The sequence below is a fragment of the Staurois parvus genome, unplaced genomic scaffold (genome assembly GCF_062004578.1).
Source record: "Staurois parvus isolate SC_StPar_1 unplaced genomic scaffold, SC_StPar_1.0 ptg001045l, whole genome shotgun sequence".
Classification (NCBI taxonomy): domain Eukaryota; kingdom Metazoa; phylum Chordata; class Amphibia; order Anura; family Ranidae; genus Staurois; species Staurois parvus.
The window spans coordinates 5762645-5778093 of NW_028318841.1; positions in this window are offsets into that span (position 1 = coordinate 5762645).

Below are 15449 nucleotides of genomic sequence, written 5' to 3' on the forward strand. Positions count from 1 at the left end.
TCCTCGCCCACACCCAAAAAAAGCCTATGAATAAGCCAATGAAAGGTACCAGGGGCATCTCATGGGGCCCCCTACTGACCCTGTGCCCTCAGGCAGTGCCCGAGTGCTCAAATGGTCAGTCCGCCCCTGTGTGCTGCTTTTACTTATAAATCTGGCTGTTTTTTCTCCCTGCTTTGCAAAGGAGAAAAAAAAGCCAGATCGCTGGAATCTTTTTTTTTTTTGTGTGACTTTAACAAGGAACCTATCCAATGACACTTGCTTTTGCCTCCTTTTTGAGGATTTGGCAAAAATGTGACATTGCATTATTGTTAAACAGATTTATCGTTCGCACTGCTGCAGCCTTACTTGGGTGGTGCTTTTCTACAATATTTTGCACTGTTTCCCACATTTTGCACATCTCCCTAATCTCATTTGAAGTGAGGGATTCCTCTGCCTTTTTATCTTCCTCTTCAAACGAGATCTCCTCCATAACCCATTGATGTTGCTCACGATGCAGATCCATCATGGCTCCTGGCCATGTTCCTCCACCAGCTCTTGAATGTCGTCCTCATTCACCTCCCGTACCATGGTCTTCCCCAAGAACACAATTTCATCGACAACTGGCAGCTCCTGTTCTTGAGAAAAGCCCTCAAAGTCATGTCCAAGAGCACCATCAGGCCACAGTTTTTTTCCAAGCAGAATTGAGGGTTTTCTTGGTGACACCATCCCAGGCTTTATCAATGAGGCAGTTCACGATGTGGAAATGATTTTTCCAAAACTCTCGAAGGGTATGGTTTTGCATTCAGTCACCTCAAAGCATAACTGAAATAGTGCTTTGGTGTAAAGCTTTTTAAAGTTGGAAATGACCTGCTGATCCATGGGCTGGAGTAGTGGAGTGGTGTTAGGAGGAAGGAACTTGACCTTAATAAATTCAAATTCCACTAGTAAGTCATCCTCAAGGCCTGGAGGATGAGCAGGAGCATTGTTCATTATCAGAAAGACTTTGAGTGGCAGATTATTTTCTAAAAGGTATTTCTTCACTGTAGGACCAAAGACCTCGTTGGTCCACTCAACAAACAAGATACGAGTGACCCAAGCCTTGCTGTTGGACCTCCACATAATGTTTAACTGGTTCTTCTGCACCTTGCATTTTTTGAAGATTCGAGGATCCTCGGAATGATACACGATCAGGGCCTTGATTTTTACATCCCCATTTGCATTAGCACAAAACAAGAGGGTGAGACGGTCTTTTATGGGTTTGTGACCAGGCACTGCATTCTCTTCTGCTGTAATGTAGGTCCTCTTTGGCATTTTTTTCAAAAAACAGTCTCATCGCAGTTAAAAACTTGCTGTGGCAGGTAACACTCGAAAACCATGAGCTGCTGGAACTCGGCAGCGAACGCCTCAGGTGCTTTAGTGTTCGAACTAGCAGCTTTTCCATGCCTCACAACACTATGGATGCCACTTCTCCTCTTAAAGTTATCAAACCATAGCCTTGAAGCCTTCTTCGTTTTCTGTCGATGTACATGGCAGTTTACTTACAAGGTCGGCATACAAGGCCTTTGCCTTCTCGCAGATAATATTCTCAGACACTGTATCACCTACTAGTTGCTTCTAGTTTATCCAGATGAGAAGCAACTTTTCTACATCTTCCAGAACACGTAGCCATTGCTTTGATACTCTTGTGACTCCTTTTGCTGCATCTAGCCCCCTTATTTCTTCTTTAATATTGTGCAAATTGTCGATGTAGACTTGTTATACAATCTTGCAGTGGCAGTCACTCGTTCATGCTTCTCGATGATTTCCTTTTTAACTTCCACCATAATCATCTCCTTCTTCTTACTGCCTTCCTTTTCTACTTTTTTTTTTCTTAATCAGGGCCATTGTTGCAGTAGAGAGCTGAGTGAGGCACACCGACTGAGACCGGAAGACGATTACCCACAATCCGGCAGCGAGAAGAGAGAGAAGAACCATCGGCTCAGTTGTAACGTGACGCTCAGCGACTACTCGTATTGCAAGACCTCGCTCGTTTATCAAGTTAAAATTTATAAAAAATATTTGCTCATCTTGCAAAACATTTGCATACCAACTTACTCGCAATCCAAGGTTTTACTGTACTTTAATCTTATCTGGGCTATCAGCTAATATAGATGGTTCTATATAACTTGGACAATCTTTAATATTGATTGGACCCTGGGCAAACATTTTTTGGGGGCTCCCCTAGCCGCCACCCCCCCAGCCCCCCACTCTGAGAAATACAATAAATAGCAGCTAGACTCAAAATCAGTTTACTGCAGCTCACTGATCAGTTGCTAGAGATTACAACACATCATTTCTGCTTTCTGATTGGTTGTTAGAGGTTACTGTACATCGTTACTGCTCACTGATTAATTGCTACAGGGTACTGCACATCCTTACTGCTCACCCATTGGTTCTTAGAAGTTACTACACATCATTACCACTCACTGATTGGTTCCTAGAGGTAACTGCACATTATTACTGCTCACTAATTGGTTGCTAGAGGTTACTGCACATCATTACAGCTCATTGATTGGTTACTAGAGGTTACAGCACACAATCTTCTCCCTTCCTGCATACCACAGATTGCGGAGGGAACAAGACCCACCAATAGACAGAAAATTCTAGATCTTGTTATTAGCAATGAGCATAGCAGAGAACACACAGCTATGAAGGTTGACTGAGTGCAGGTAGGAACAGAGCCCAATGTGAGCAGAATCTCTGAGGATGGGCTGCTAAGGTACATAAAGAGTGCAGGGTTGAAGAGGGCACTATGTATAGACTGCAGGGTTGAGGGGTACACTTTGTACGAAGTGCAGGGTTGAGGGTTATGCTGCGTACAGAATTCAGGGTTGCACTGTGTATGGTGTTCAGGGTTGTGCTGTGTATGCAGTGCAGGATTGAGGGGTGTGCTATGTATGCAGTGCAGGGATGAGGGGTGTGCTATGTATGAAGTGCAGGATTGAGGGGTGCGCTATGTATGAAGTGCAGGGTTGAGCAGTGCACTGTGAATGCAGTGCAGGGCTGTGGGGTGCTCTATGTATGGAGTTCAGGGTTGAGGAGTGTGCTGTGTGCGGAGTTCAGGGTTACACTCTGTATGGTGTGCAGGATTGAGGGGTGCCCTGTGTACAGAGTTCAGGTTTGAGGGGTGTGCTATGTACGGAGTGCAGGGTTGAGGGGTGCGCTATCCATGGAGTGCAAGTTTGAGGGGTGCACTGTATACAGAGTTTGGGTTACACTGTGTATGGAGTGCAGGGTTGAGGGATGCGCTTTGTACAGACTGCAGGATTGAGGGGTGCACTGTGTATGGAGTGCGGGGTTGAGGGGTGTGCTGTGTATATCCAAGGTCCCCCCCCACAAGTACAAAGCTCTCTTCCTAACAGATTTCATTTCAGAGCTCACCCACTGAAAACACACACACACACACACACACACACATACAATCAGAAACACACATATACACACACACACACACAGATACACACACACAGACACACACTCACACACACAGGTACACATAGACATACACACTCAGACATACATACACACACAGACATGCACACAGATACACATACATGCATACACACACATACACTTAGAAACACACATACACACACATATACATATACACACACACATACAACATTTTCACAGTGAGGCTGCAGAGGAATACTTACAGTGTGTCCATGCAGGCAGCCAGTAAGGAGAAGCTTCTGACAATGTGGAGTCCCCACCCCCTCCCTACCTCTGCTCTCCTATGGAGATTGATGTGTAGATCAGGCAGGGTTCCGAGCAGCCACTTGTAAACACAGAAGTGAGCAGAGCCAGAGGTGGCAGAATTTGGCAGTGCAGGCTCAGGGGGCAGCTGCTTTGGGCCCCACAACAATGACTGGGCCCAGGGCAGATGCCCTTTTTGCCCTGCATTAAAGATGGCCCTGTACATAACATTTGAAACTTTGTGCAAACTGTTGTACTACATAAAAAAATAGGAATATACATACATAAAAAAATACTAATACTATTTTACTAACCATACAATATTTAGCTTTTAATTCAAGGTATAGCATAGGGCCATAGAAGATAATGGGGTTTATTTACTAAAACTGGAGAGTACAAAATCTGGTACAGCTGTTCATGGTAGCCAATCAGATTCCAACTTCAGCTTGTTCAACTAAGCTTTGACAAAAAAAAAGACCTGCAAGCTTATTGGTTTCTATGCAGATCTGCGCCAGATTTTGCACTCTCCATGTCAGTTCACATATATGCAGATTGGGTGTGGTTTGAACTGCATCCAATCCACATGACAAGTGAAAAAAATTGCTTCCTATGGTGCCTGTTCAGGTATGTCTTGTGCACTGGCAGTGCAGATTCAGTGCGAATTCAGTGCAGTTTGCAAAAGTGTCATGTACAATTTCAGATCAGTGCCTTCAGGTTCAGATTATAGGCTATTGACTTCTATGGGATCCGTTTCTAAACCACACATATGTGAACAGGATAATCCTGAGAGCTAATCCTGTCCTGACCCTGATGTAAACCTGACACGAACCAGTGATCAACTACTGTGTCAATTAGCTGTGATACCTGAGCTTCAATCTGCACTGCATATCTGTGAATCAGCTCTCCAGTTTTAGTAAATCAACCCTACTGAACCAGTGCATGGTGAAAAGGACCAAAAGGAAGCAAAAGCCTGTCATGTACTGCACTGTAGATTGTACATCCAAAACTATTGAAGCATAGCACAGACAGAGCCTGAACTTACAGAGCCATTTATTCCAACATATATACATCTCCTTCAGACTTTTTGGGGATCACCAATTTTTCTCATATCTCTCTAGCCCAGTGAGTACTAACATAGTTTAACCAATACACTCACAGTCGGGTAAGCTAAACAAATTATTTCATAAATCCCAAAATAACATGATTTTTCATCATTTTGAGATAGAGAGTCATAAAAAATGTTTTCATTGGTCTACTTACTAATCTAAAATGACAAATAATTACTATGTAAGACTTGTATGGGAAGCAAGCACATGCTTATTTAAATTTCAACATATAGAATGAATAAGGTAAAAATGATACTGTATTTCCTTTAGAAATACATATATAAATAAGTAATGACTCAGAACCTCCCACAATATTTTCTTGATAAACATTTGTGAAAATCCAAAATCCAAATATTCCTATTTAGCACTGATTTTAGCTCTCTAGCACTGAAAAATCCAATGCCAGAAAATAACATTTTGAGGGATATATTGTTTATACATATACTGTACAGTGAAGGAAATAAGTATTTGATCCCCTGCTGATTTTGAATGTTTGCCCATTCACAAAGAAATGATCTGTCTAAAAATCGAATGGTAGGTGTATTGTAACACTGAGAGACAGAATAGTAACAGAAAATTCAAAAGAAATGCATGTCTAACAAATTATGCACTAATTTGCATGTTCATGAGGGAAATAATTATTTGATCCCCTTCAAAAAACATGACTTAGTACTTGGTGGCAAATCCCTTGTTGGCAATCACAGAGGTCAGACATTTCCTGTAGTTGGCCACCAGGTTTGCACACATCTCAGGAGGGATTTTGGCCCACTCCTCTTGGCAGATCCTCTCCAAGTCTTTAAGATTTGGTGGCTGACTCTTGGCAACTTGAACTTTCAGCTTCCTCTACAGATTTTCAATCAGATTAAGGTCTGGAGACTGGCTAGGCCACTCCAGGACCTTAATGTGCTTCTTCTTGAGCCACTCCTTTGTTGTCTTGGCCATGTGTTTTGGGTCATTAGCATGCTGGAACACCCATCCACGACCCATTTTCAATGCCCTGGCTGAGGGAAGAAGGTTCTCACCCAAGATTTGATGGTACATTGCCCCGTCCATCATCCCTTTGTTGTGGTGCAGTTGTCCTGTCCCCTTAGCAGAAAAACACCCCCAAAGCAGAATGCTTCCACCACCATGTTGGACAGTTGGGATGGTGTTCTTGGGGTCATAGGCAGCATTCCTCCTCCAAACACGGTAAATTGAGTTGATGCCAAAGAGCTCGATTTTGGTCTCTGACCACAACACTTTCAACCAGTCCTCCTCTGCATCTTTTAGATGTTCAGTGGCAAACTTCAGATGGGCCTGGACATGTGCTTTCTTGAGCAGAGGGACCTTGCGGGCACTGCAGGATTTCTTTTACAAAGGATTTTATTATAGAAAAGACAACATCAGAGAAACAGTCATAAGCAAGATCATTGACCAACAAAAATGAGACATACAAGTGTACATTGGTACTCCACACCCAGGACTCCCAAGGAAGTCCAACAGGTAGATACATTGTTGCTGGTACGGTTCTTAGAGAAAGAAGACACAATCGGCGCAAATATCATGAAAACTGTCAGAACAGAGAAGAGAAAAGGAGGAACAAAGAAAGAAAAGACAAAAGACAAAGAAAAAGTTCCAGGGAATGGCGTTGAAAAGTCTTATATCGACAAAAGGAACTGGTCAAATCTAAACGGTTTGGCTATATCAAGCCAGGGGCGCCAGAGCTGCAGAAACTTTGTGTGTGAGTGTCTAACAGCATAGCCGTCAGTTTCTCATTAACCATTATAAAGTTCATCCGGTTTTTGACTGCGTCGATGCTGAGGAGGAGGGCCTTCCAAGCGATCGTTAATTTGGTAGCCATAAATAGATGTGATGCCAGCTGCCGCTCAGGACGAAGCAGACCCACTAATGGTTTAAAAAATAGCGCCTCCTATGGATTGCGCTTAATGTTTGTGTGAAACATAGTGCAGAGAAGGACATAGACCCTAATCCATAATCTGTAAACCTTAGGGCAAGTCCACCAAATATGGGCCATTGTGCCTATTTGTTGGCAATCCCGAAAGCAAGCCGGGGGGTATGCAGGAATAAAACGATCCAGACGGGCAGGCGTGTAATACCATCCATAAAGGACCTTATAGGCATTTTCTAAAATAACAACATTCCTTGAACATTTAGACAATGCCTGGATCATGATCCGCCAGTCTTCCTGGGCACTGCAGGATTTCAATCCTTGTCAGCGTAGTGTGTTACCAATTGTTTTCTTGGTGACTGTTGTCCCAGCTGCCTGGAGATCATTGACGAGATCCTCACGTGTAGTTCTGGGATGATCCCTCACTGTTCTCATGATCATTGACACTCCACGAGGTGAGATCTTGCATGGTGCACCAGACCTAGGGAGACTGACAGTTGTTTTGTGTTTCTTCCATTTGCGAATGATTGCACCGACTTTTGTCACCTGCTCACCAAGCTGCTTGGCAATAGTTTGTTAGCCCAGTCCAGCCTTGTGTAGGTCTACAATCTTGTCCCTGACATCCCTGGACAGCTCTTTGGTCTTTGCCATGGTGGAGAGTTTGGAATCTGATTGCTTGATTGCTCCTGTGGACAGGTGTCTTTTATACAGGTAACAAAATGAGATTAGCAGCACTCCCTTTAAGAGACTGCTTCTAATCTCAGCTTGTTACCTGTATGAAAGACACTTGGTAGCCAGAAATCCTGCTGAATGATAGGGGATCAAATACTTATTTCTCTCATGAACATGCAAATCAGTGCATAATTTGTTAGACATGCATTTCGTTTGAATTTTTTTGTTGCTATTCTGTCTCTCAGTGTTACAATACAACTACCATTCGATTTTTAGACTGATCATTTCTTTGTGAGTGGGCAAACATTCAAAATCAGCAGGGGATCAAATACTTATTTTCTTCAGTGTACATGTGGTACAGATTGCAAACACATTTTCCAGGTTTTGCCCCCCAAATCATTCAGGTCTGCTTCCCACCTACGTCTGCATGATAATTTGGCAACATCTTGTGTGGTTGAAACTGGCATGGAATATATCTGAGAGATCATGCTTTTTTGTTGCTTTCTAGCACAATATCATGCAAAAGAGGATGCTCAATGAGAGTTAAAGTAGAGTGACAGGCTTGAGTTTTAATGCCGCAGTTGGAGATACCTATAGAATTGCAGCCTGGGCAAGGGATGTCACAATTCTATTTAAATGACAACCTTAGCTGGGCCCCATTTATTTCTATAAATGCTCCTTACTCATGGTGGCTCCCAACCATCCACTGGGCCACTGAATGCCTTATTTTTTCCTATGATTGGTCAGTACTCCCATGTTCATACGCACTAGGCATAGGACTCAGGGATTTCTTTTTTGTAAAGGCTCCATGGTGCCTGGCAGGGCCCTACATTGAAAAAATCAGGGATGAAGGTAAGTGTTTTAGTTTGTGAGCTAAACTAAGTGGTTGGGGGAGTAAATTTTGAAGTTTTCCTTTAAAGAAATATTTGACACCTGACTCAAAGATTTTTCCATTGTATCCCTGACTATTGCCACCTGACCAACTGCAAAGCTACTAAACTTTCCCACCATTGTTTGTTAAGGTAAATGTAACTAGCTTTCCAGAACTGAGATAGCTATCCATGTCTTGCCTCTGTACTGCTTCTACAGTGTAAAGTCATACAGTAATGGTTGATATTCCTTTTCACTTTCTGCAAATGATCTTATATATTGACAACTACATTACTGTTGAAACAGTATTGGAAATCAATCTAGGCAACAAGATATAATGTGCAATAACCTGTGATACTGAGATTTAATGGTCCATCTAGGCTGCTCATCCAGTCTAAGCTGTATATAGATAAGACCATATATCCTATTCCCTGACTTTTATCTGATATAGACACTGTTTCCTTCTCTTTAATTTTTACGTAATGTGCACTCCAACTCAATGACCCAGATGCGGTTTACAGCCTGATCACTGCTGCCTTCACTGTTTTTCACTATATTGTGGGTGGGACATCCTATACAGAGATACTAATTGTCTGCCTATAAAAGGATTTTTCTCTAAAAAGGTAGCAGTGAACACTGCATTATCATTAATTCTAAATGTGAGTCACTCCAACTCCTAAATGAATGAATAGTTGCTCTAAATATATTTGCAAAAGTAAAAGAGTGATACTCGCTCAGTAAGGAAGCTCATTTGTTAATCCAATCTTATCACATAACTGTGGGTTTAAGATAAAGGATTGTAATCTGCAAAAAATCAAACAATTCTCTGTTTTCCCAGCATACACACTGTTATAAATGATTATTTGAAAAGTAAAGTCATTTGAAAAAAAGATTTGTTAAGTAAGTTTACAGCTAAAGGGTAAAGTCAGTGTTTTGGGGGGAAAAAACATTTTCAGTTAGTATTTCTTTTTGTTTAATTGGTTTTTATTGCAAATTTTAACAATAAGGCACAAAGTGTGCCTTTCAGAACAGACAAACTTGTACATAATACAACAGACTGTGCAAAATCATTACCAGATCCAATCAAAAGTCTAAGGTTCACGAGAACAAACATTATCGAGACACCAGTAAGAACCGGCTAGCTATAACATGGACCTAAGTGATCGCTCAGAGGTCAATTTTAAAACCAAAAAGAAAGAGGAAGTATTAGAAAAGTTAAAGAATAAGAACAGAGAAAAAAGGACAGAGGGTGGGGGTAGACAAAGACAACCTTACAACATTGGCATAGAAAAGCCTGAGATACTATTAATGTAGACTGCAGAGTTCTTGAACTTGAACCAACAAGCCCATATTTTGGTGTGCCGGGCTGTTGACCACTTGACAATATGGGTATGTTCTTCTAAAAGGCATATATCATCCACTCTGCGAAGCCATTGAACTATTGATGGAACAGAGGTTTTGGCCCCAAAGGGTAGGTGTAAGATACTTTGTGGCGTTCAATAGATTTGGCTTTATGGACTGCCTATATTGGTCTGTTGGCTCAGCTGTACAGTGAAATAATACAACCCAAGGATCACATTGAATATTACCACATTGAATCACAGCTATTAAAAAGAGCACTTCACCTCAATATGGACAAATATCCGGGCAGTCCCACCATAAGTGAGCATGGATAGCAGCAGCATACATTCCTCCAGCATAGAGGTCGGTAAGAGGGGAACATGGCAAAATGATTTACTAATGTATGATTCCAGTGAGTAAGGAGTTTATAGCTGACATCCACAATCTTCAAAGCAAGAGGTGAACCATTTGATAGATGCATTATTTTGCCCTTTTGAACATCTGATCAGATCAGACTCCCAGCAAGTAAAAAGTCTGAATATTGAGATCCTTGTATAACAAGAGCTTTATAGAACTGGGAAACACAGTGTAACGGAGGGTCCTTGGGATGCAAGATTGACTCAATAGGATTTAGGTCACCAAGGAATCAGAGTGGCTGAGGTAAGGAGCAGACAATTTGTGAAAGTTGCGTATAATGCCACTGTTCTATGAAATGTACTTTAAGTTATGCTTTAATATGTATTTTTTTTTTTTATAAAGATAAACTCTTCCAGTTAGGACACCTATTATGCTGATAACTGCCTAAGAAAGATTATTCCCCATTTTGGAAAAATGTCCTCACTTCCTGCTGTGTCTACAGGAGAGGAGATGAATGGAAATCTACTCAATTAGACACAGGCAAGAAAAAACAAACAGAAGGGGTTTTAGGTGTTCCCCAATAAAAATGGTCTTCCAAACAATATCCAGTGTTTTTCCAGCAATGCTTCCCAATAACCAGACAATGAAGGAAATAAATAACAGGCCAATTTCCTAATCATAATTTGGAGAGATTTTGAAGCATGTATGAAACATCCACCTTTCCCTTTTTTAACATACTTGACCTCTTTAAGTGGAACTATAGTCAGAAAATTAAGCCCTTCTAGATCACTTCAGGGTGGCTCCTTTTGCAGGAGTAGCTATTCAAAACATTATAGGTGCCTATACTATTTATCAGCTTTCCTGCTGCCCTATAGCAGAAATACTGCTACAGGGTGGCAGGGGTGCGCAAAATCAAGTATATATACATGATTTTGCATTGCCGGTTAAGGGCCGTGCATAGCAGAACCATACAAAGCAGTGTGCTTACAGTGTAAAGCAAGCACACAGTAAAACAGCACACTGTTAACCCTTTGATAGCCCCACATGTTAATCCCTTCCTGCCTAGTGTCATTAGTACAGTGTCAGTGCTTTTTATTAGCACTGATCACTGTATTGGTGGGTGTCACTGGGGATGTCAGTGACAGTTAGTCAGTTCCCCCCCATTGTCAGAAGGCCCGCTGACAATGGGGGGGAATGCACTCACCCTGCTCTGCACAAGCTCAGTTGCTAACTATTTTTCAGCACAGAAAATGTAGAGGCTGATCTGCTGACAGCCTAAAGATTTACTGCTGTTCAGGGGCTCTGGGCTTCAGCAAAATGGCAGCTTTCAGCAAGAAGAAACAGGAACAATGCTGGAGGCAATTTACAAGTTACAATACACACTAATTTTAGTAGCTTAAAGTGGTTGTAAACCTGAGACATAAAATATGAACAAAGCATATCCCTCTATAATGTGTGTTTCCAGAGCACTAAGTGTCATTTCTGTCCACTGTCTCGATCCCCTGCTATAAGCTGTAAGAGTTACTTCCGATTAATTTTCCTGATACTAAGAGAAAAATGGTGACAGGGGAGGGACCTCCAGCATTGACTAGCATTAAAAAAAAATGTATAATCATTTGTCTGATATGATCATTGTGTGTAATAGGCTTAAGAGTAAACACTTTTTTATGGAAAGGGGCGGGACAGCTGATGTGGAGTGTATGTTCCTTGATAAAGAACAATATTTTTTATCACGTTTTTATAGGTAAAGTTCTGCTTTAAGCATTTCAAAATAATTTCACTGTAAGATTCTGGTCAGTTACAAAGATCCCTCTGTAATTTCCTACATTTCATATCAGGCTATGTTGCCCCTCTATTCAAATGTAAAGCTGAGTCCTGCATTGCATTGTTTCATACATTTGTGTGCAAAGCACAGTACAGCCTTCCTATAACAGAAGGTATCTACATAAATCATGTCCATTACAGATCCCAGAAATAAGGGGTGCATTCCTCATTTTAGGATAGTGGGCAGAGCTTTGCAAATTATACTGTCCCTTGGGCAACTGCACATCCAGATCCACTGGTTCCACAGCAGAAATCCAACCTAAAATTATAGAGCCAGCGCTTAGGGAGCAAAGGAAATGTATAACTGCACCAAAAGGAACCAAGATGCCTTCTACTGATTTAGTACAGTGAAGAGAAAAGCCTTCTTAAAAGAGAAGGTATATGGTGATGGCCAACAGGCCTGAAAAAAATGATGTGCAGTTTGGAATAAGTAGCTCTAAAATATCAGGATGTATATGTGATACAAACCAGCAGTTCAGGGTGTTTAGTTGGTCAAAGGGACAGAAAGGTCTAATTTGTATGTCCACAATCCTAGATAGGTGCTAGGATTGGGTAGATTTAGTTCTGGCTCACTGTGTTCAGTGCAGCTGTGTTTTTGTTGCTAGGTAAATTTATGCAGACCATACATGGGTCGAATCTGAAAGAATTTTCTTTTGAAAATCATAATTAAGAATTTTCATTTGAATTTCAAAACAGTAGTGGGCCCTGGCATCATCTGAATTTTGTGCAGCCATCAAACTGAGGTATTTGGGCATGTTGAAAATTTTCTGAAAAATGGATGAATTTCTAATCATTGATGGGAGAACTGTGCAAGAAATAAAATCGAAAAAAAAAAATTAGCATGAGCTGTGACCTGGAAAGAAAAGAAGACTCCTAGCAATGAAAATTATTTTCTTTAGCAACATGAGGTGAAATTGAAGGCTTGGCTGGTCGAAGTTTGAAATCAATGGTGGCACTATCCGATTACAAAATGCACAACAATTCCAATTTTCTAATAAAAAAAATTGTTCAGAATTAGACCCATGTATGGTCTGCATTAGTTTGGCTCACAGTAATCACGGTAATCAGTGCAACTGCATGTGATTAGTTAGGAATCTGTATAAATATTCTGGGACAGAGAGCTTCTGGGTCTTTGTCTGCAGAGAGGAGGTCCAGCCTGGAGGGCTTGCTACCTTCTGGGCAGTGCTGCAATGTGCTTGGTGTTCATGAGGCCTTAGGTGGGCATCTTGAGGGCCTGGATGCTGAAGCTACAGAGATCTGAATGAGAGGCTGTCATCTGAAGCTCTAGTCTGGTATCACAGGAAAAAGGTTTTGCATGGATATTGGGAGGAGGCAACCAATGTTCCCTAGACATTTGTGGTTACAGACTGCTGTTAGAGATTTTAGAGATGTTTGGCTACTGCCACCCCTCTTGTGCTAGACAATCAGCTGTGTGTGTTTGTCTAAAGGGGATTGGTTGGTATCTTGAAGCTATTCATCTATCTAATTCTATGTGAAGGGACTCTGCTCTTGTTTCTCTAAAGAAAGAAGCTTGCTTTTAACTGCTTCAAGTCCACAATTTGCTATTGCTTCTGCTTCAACTTTTCAGAAAGGGGTTTACTCTCCTCAACCTGTACATAGTTTTTTTTTTAAGTATCCTACTCAATTTCCTTTTTTACTCCAAAAATAAAAAAACACCAAAAAGAACACCCTTAGACTCTCTATTGAGCCAAAGAGTGACTGCCATTGTGTGCCTGGCTACGGGGCAGAATACGGGAAAAGGACCTACTGGAGCTACAGAAAAATAACCACTCTATTTGTGGGACATGTAGTGTAAGTAAGACAGCTTGATAGCTTCTGTTTTAAGAATGCTTTGCATTGGTTTAGAAGAGGGCTTTTTGGTTTCTTTTGGCACAGCTCAGACCTAAGAAAAAAAATGTAGCTGGTTTGAGGCCATCTTAACAATTCAATATCATATTAATACTGGAAACCTGAATAGGTTTTCTTAAAAAGAAATATTAAAAAATTATTATATTAGTGAAAATTGTGAATTTGTGATCTGCTTACTGGAAACCCATATAATCCATCAGACAAAATAATATTTAGCACAAGCATGACCGTCATTTGTGTTTGTAATGTAGTGATGAGAAGGTAACCTTAAATTCAGGTCAATTCAGGCAATAGCACTGTTTATACTGGAACAATGCTCCATCTTCCTGGTAGCTTTTGAAACTGCAAATATTGGGTACACAAAAGCAATAAAGATTAGGCACTGGCATACACATCCACTGAAAGCCTCTGGTTTCGAGTCTGCAAGTTATTATTGTATCCTGTGTTCACTTAGCAAATACACTGCCTTTGAGCTTAAAATAAGCCTTCCAGCAATATTCAACCTCTAAAATTAAAAGTAATTTCTAATGCCTACTACTCACTATAAAGTCGGATGAAAAATACCACCTTCAGAGCGATCGTCCGATACTCTAATCGTTAGAACACAGCTGTGGGGAGACGATCATAACAGTTAATGCTAAATTATCCAGAGACAAGCACAAAATTTTTTTCTCATAAGACAACAGTACAAATGATTTTTGTTTAATCAGTGCAGCATTCATCCAAAAAAATCAATTGACCAGGACCACGCATGTCCGGAAATGAAAGAGTACATTTCAATATAATACATTACATAATTGCGGGAAGCTGTAATCTAACAAGAATTTTTGTAACTTTAGTGACCTATTTGTTTTCGATATTAGACTAGCATGCAAAAAAATGTATAATCATTTGTCTGATATGATCATTGTGTGTAATAGGCTTAAGAGTAAACACTTTTTTTTTGGAAAGGGATGGAACAGCTGATGGGCCTAAGCTGGCCATACACTGGGGGTTGATTTACTAAAACTGGAGAGTGAAAAATCTGGTGCAGAAAAACATATCATAAAAATAAAATTTTTATGATATGTTCTTTTGGATTATGAATATTGTGGACAGCTCCCACCCAGATAATTTTAATACAGTCTACAAATACAATTTTTCAGACCTAGTAGGATACTTTTTTCTGTTTTTTCTTGGAAACATCTGGTGCACCTGTGCATAGAAACCAATCAGGTTCCAGGTCTTTTGCCAAAGCTTAAGGCTAGGTTCACACATGTGTGTGTGGTGCGGCTGTGGATCCGCACGAAAATCCGTGCAGTCGCACCACCCGCACAGAGGAATGTGGACCCGCGGGCGGGTGCCATTAGTTCTAATGGCACGCCGCCCACACTGGAAAATGCAACTGTACTGGGAACCGAGGTTCCTGTGCGGGCTGCGTTTTCAGAAAAAGCGCAGGGACTTCTTCCCTGTATGTCACGGGGCATGGGAGTCCATTCAAATGAATGGGCTCTCGTGCCCGTGCAAAACACGGCCCGCATGGCTGCTTATATTTGAACCAGGGGTAAATGAACAAGCTGAAGTTAGAAGCTGATTGGCTACCATGCACAGTTGCACCAAATTTTGCACTCTTCAGTTTTAACTCTTCATAAACACAAAAAAAATTTGTTATAAATGTATCATACATGCTATAGGAGTGTTGATGAGCATGGCTTCATTCTCCGTAATCCACACCTGTGTGAACGGACTCTTAGCCCCCAGTCATATTGGGTGTGATTTGGCATGCGCTTTGCATGCCAGGCGACTTGCAAGTCGCATGCCCTATTGTC